This window comes from Carettochelys insculpta, chromosome 4 (assembly GCF_033958435.1).
Source record: "Carettochelys insculpta isolate YL-2023 chromosome 4, ASM3395843v1, whole genome shotgun sequence".
Taxonomy (NCBI): Eukaryota; Metazoa; Chordata; order Testudines; family Carettochelyidae; genus Carettochelys; species Carettochelys insculpta.
In genome coordinates this window covers 66,407,238-66,412,382 of record NC_134140.1, presented here as the reverse complement: position 1 = coordinate 66,412,382, position 5,145 = coordinate 66,407,238, and positions in this window count along the sequence as shown.

Genomic DNA, 5,145 nt, shown 5'->3' with positions numbered 1-5,145 from the left:
CTGATTGCGGGCGGGTGCTTATCCCCCAAGTCCCCGCCGCAAAGCAAAGCCCCGTGGCAGCCTCTGGGGACAGGACCTGCCTCCGTTCTTCCCCTCTGCGTGTGGGCCAGTGACGTGAGAACAAGTTAAGGGACTTTTGATAAGGGCTGCTGGCAGCCCTTCAGCCTTAGGCGTTGGGCTTGGCCCGCGCCTATCAATAGCAGGCTACAGAATGGAACAGGCTTCAGCGCCCGAAACAATAACAAGCGCGAAGCCTCTCTTGGGACGCCTAGTGCATTGCTCGGGCCCATGAGTCCCCCCCCCCCCCCGCTTTTCTAACAACGGGGGGGATCTCCTGGGAGGTGACACCTGTGTGGCCTCCAGAAACAGTAGCCAGGTCGCTGCTACTGCTGGCCCGCAATGTTCAAGCTGTCAGGTAACTAATGTAACTTTGAAAAAGTGTAATTAAATCTGCCACAAGCTGTCCCTCACCAATACAGAGCCAGATCGCACCGAAGGACTTTATTTAAAAAAGTGCCTGTTGCCTTCCCATAGAACACACAGCTGTCCCAAAAGTTAAAAGGAAAGAATCAGCAATAAGTAAACCTGTATTAACATAGCTCTAAATAAATAAAGTGTTAGCCCACCAAAGTAGGATCACTATAAAGATGGAAACACTGGGGCAAATTTGTGCTTGGTGTGTAAGTCCAAGTAAAGTATTTGTACAAAGAGAGAATTTGTTTTAGATTATATTTTAAATGATCTAAGCCTGCAATTTTTGCATTCCTAGTCACATTGGAAACTTGGGTTTGCGGGTATTTGAGGCTTAAGTTCAATATATTTTATGCTTTTATATAGTCAGATGTAGAGATTTGGAATAATTTTATAGATATCATATATTTCTGATCTATATAAAGTATGTTGTTATACTGAGCAGCACACCTAGTTGAGCCTCTTGGCCTCCTGCTCCCCTCCGCACTCCTGACGATTGTCAGAACTCTGATTTTGGCGAAAGTCAAAAAATCATGCTACAGTTTTCCCACTTTCATCAACATCAACCTGGGGGTGGGGTGGGAGACTCCACCTAGGGATTTGGCTGGATTGCGAGTATATCAGGACTGGGGGAAGGCTATTTAACAAGCTAGGTCCAGAGACCAACCTACCAGAATAACTCATTTCTGTTAAGGTAATAGGGATTTTAGTGTAATTGTAATTGATCATATTCTCATTAAAAGGAAATTCATAAATAATTCATGTCCACGCTTTTTCATATTTTTATGAATGCCAGAGCTGAGTTAACAGAATTCCTGTGACCCACTGGAAGGAAAGTTTGAGATGATTGCTGTGTTGTCTTTATAGTTGACCTCACTCACAAACATGAGCTGAAATAGCTTCTTTAAGATTGCTCTCAAGTCTACCTCTCTTCTCTAGGCCTGTCTCCTGTTAAGCTTAAATTTTTGCCTTTTTTTCTGACCTGTGGCTGTCCCACTGTCAACTTAATCCCAACATAGCAAAACAGAGTTCTTAACTTTTCCCCAGTTTCCTTTTCTAGCCTCCAAGTCTTCTTTTCTCAGTTATGCTAGGCATCACCACTATCTTTTCCACCTGAGTCAGGCACATAATGCAGGCATCTCTCTCTAGACCCACAGCAGCAGGTTATATCTTGTCATTTCTTCCTGCACAGTATCTCCAAGCTCAAGCCCTTCTTTTTGATCGACACAGGCAAAACTCAGCTAGACCTTTACCTTCATCTAGTTCCTGCGGTTCCTCCTCCCTGACTGTTACAAATGCAATATTCCCTCATTTTGCATGCAGAACCCTGTTGCAAAGATCATTTTCCTGGCTAATCATTTTGACCACATCATCCTTCTCTTTGCAACCTTCTGCTGGCTCACCTTTTTTCCACCACATAAAACAGAAATGACCATTTTTATTTTAAGGCATTGTTTATCCCCAGCTTTTCATGTGATATATACTATGAAGATGCTGACTTCTGTCTCTGCTCTGCTAGTAGTCTCAACTGCTCATTTATTACATTTTTCAAGATCCTTTGTGCCTTCTTTCATGCTGCCTTTTACACATGAAGGAAATTACTGTAAACAACCTTTCCAGTAAGCAGCCTATAACTCCTTTATAGTAAGGCGTTACTGTAAACAGACTTTACACTTCCTTATTCTCCTTCGTATCTCTTCTTGAACGCTCCTCCACCATGACAGCCACAAAAATCTTGATGGAATCTGATTTGATTATTTCTAATCATGCTGTTCAGAACTGTTACATTTGTTACCTGGTATTCCCTGTCTCTGACTTGTGTACACTTCTTGTCTCATTTTATACTTTGATTGGAAACTCTCTGAGGACTCCACCTTATTACACACTCACACATGGTAAAATGTTTACTTACAAAGAAGCACTTTGGAGAGGTACTTCTAAAAGTACATACCTAAGGGAGCAAGTGCAGGTTTTGTGTAGTACTTCAAATACCAGAATAACAAGAATTTGGACTCGTAACTATTTTAGATGCTGTACCTATGTGTTAATTCCTCAACAACCCTGTGAGATAAAGTACAGTTGTTTTCGTTTTGCTTGGGGAACTGAGACACAGAAATAAGTCACTTGACCAACATCACATAGAAAGTTTGACAGAGCAGAGAACACACTGTCAGCTATGGGTGAATGCCACTACTGGTCTAGGCTTTCCCTTGAGTTCTCAATTCTTTGTCACCAGTGTCATTGTTCAAATCACTGACAGGGTTGTTCACCTCTGATTATCAAGGCTGGGGTAACAGTGTGAATGCCTTTTGTTGGATCCCTGCTCCTACCTTTCGCTTTGGCTGCTGATCCAGTGAATTACTTTTAGTGGTTCTGACAGCTCAGACATTCCTACAACAAATAAGATTCTTTCTGAGATTATTGCTTGGATGACAAACATCACTTCATAATGATATCTGAAATAAAACTTAGCTGAAGTATTTAAATACTGTGGTGTGCCAATTAGTGACTTTCTAACTGACAGTGTAATAGACACCATTCACAGTCCATACTATCAGTGGACTTTGGAATGTCAAGAGTCAGCTTATTTTTGTATTGCTTTTGTAAGTCAACATGCCAGTTCAACTTTGGACTTTGCTGTCTATAGTTACATACACTTTTTTGATTGGAGTTTTCAAGTAACATATAAACTAAGTGACAAAAATGTAACAAAGAGTGCACACTGACTTGAACAAAGACTTCAACATTGCTTGGTATTGTATGCCACTGCATACACTTTATGGAACACAAAACATGTTCTGGTTTTCCGTAATATAAATAAAATCCAACTCTGTGACCAAAAAAACCAGAACCGATTTTACTGGCCATTGTATCCTTATTATAATCCACTCTCCCTTATGCTGGGCATGTAGTGCCTTCTTTAAAGCCATTTCTTTCATGTTACCTGGAAAAGAAAGTTTTAGATTACCATAAAACAAACAAACAAATGAAGCAAAATACCCTGAAAATGCCATCTGTCTAGCTACTTTGCTTAAGAAGCCAAATGGTCATGTTATTGTTTTCTTGAAAATGTGACTAGAGTAATTAATCTTCCAGGTTGGAAAGTTTTCATTGATTTTTTTTTCTGAAGGTCATGATTCATGGAACCCCATGAAACTAGCCAAATCTGGCTTTTGGAGGTCGGTGGGAACCCTGGCTGTAGTTCTTGCATTTCTGGGGCAGGGGATGTGGCATATAACTGTGTCCCAATGAATCATCTCATTACATAAAGCTGTGGACATGGTGGGAGCAGGGTTTGTTGAACATTAATTTAGAAAACTAATAGCAAGATATTAAACTGGGGTTCAGATAATAATTTGGAGTCTTATGAGCTGGACTTTGCCTATCTATGTAGGGATGCAGGGAAGAAAGAGATGATGGCTATGTCTACACAGGGATGCTACATCGAAATAGCTTATTTCGATGTAGCGAAATCGAAATAAGCTATTTCGATGAATAGCGTCTACACGTCCTCCAGGGCTGGTGCCGTCGACGTTGAACGTCAACGTTGGGCAGCATTACATCGAAGTAGGCGCTGCAGGGGAGCGTCTACACACCAAAGCAGCCCACATCGAAATAAGGGTGCCAGGAACAGCTGCAGATAGGGTCACAGGGTGGACTAGCACTTCCAGGGCAACAGCAAGGTGCTCTCTTAAAGGGCCCCTCCCAGACACACTCGCACTAAACAGCACAAGATCCACAGAACCGACAACTGGTTGCAGATCCTGTGCATGCAGCATGGATCCCCAGCTGCAGCAGCAGCAGCCAGAAGCCCTGGGCTAAGGGCTGCTGCACACAGTGACCATAGAGCCCCGCAGGGGCTGGAGAGAGCGTCTCTCAACCCCTCAGCTGATGGCCGCCATGGCGGACCCCGCTATTTCAATATTGCGGGATGTGGATCGTCTACACGTACCCTACTTCGACGTTCAACGTCGAAGTAGGGTGCTATTCCCATCTCCTGTTGGGGATAGCGACTTCGATGTCTCGCCGCCTTACGTCGATTTCAACTTTGAAATAGCGCTCGCCACGTGTAGATGTGGCGAGTGCTATTTCAAAGTTGGCATGGCTACTTCGAAGTAGCCGGCTCATGTAGACGCGGCTGATGTGAGGAAGCTTCCCATACACACATGGCTTTTGCACAGTCTTTGGGTACAATACATTTGAGAACAATAGGAAGTGTTATCCTCCAAAAGGTGCATGTAGTGGTAAAACTGTGACTCATTGCAGTGGCTGGCAGTGCTGATGGAGTACTATAGGGCATAGTTGCTGTAGTCATGCAAAAGGTGGTAGAATTGCTGCTGCAGCACTTCCTAGCTAGAATTATTCCTGAGGTCCTTGTTTGAGCTTGGCTTTTCTTCACCACAAATTCCCAATGTGGCCAATGGTACAAAAAACAAAATATAGCCCTAAAGCTGTAGTTTAGTTTAGAAACCACTGTTTATAAGCAATTTATCATTTAAGATTACTCAGACTAACATCTTGGTTCTTTGCAGCATTTAGTGTTTTCACTGAAGCTTTAGCAGATAAACACAAAACTTCCTTTTCCTCAGGGCTTTTAAAATGGTAACTTTTATGAATATGTCATTCAATTTTAATAAAAGAACATAGGAGTTGTCATAGCCAATCAAATAGTGG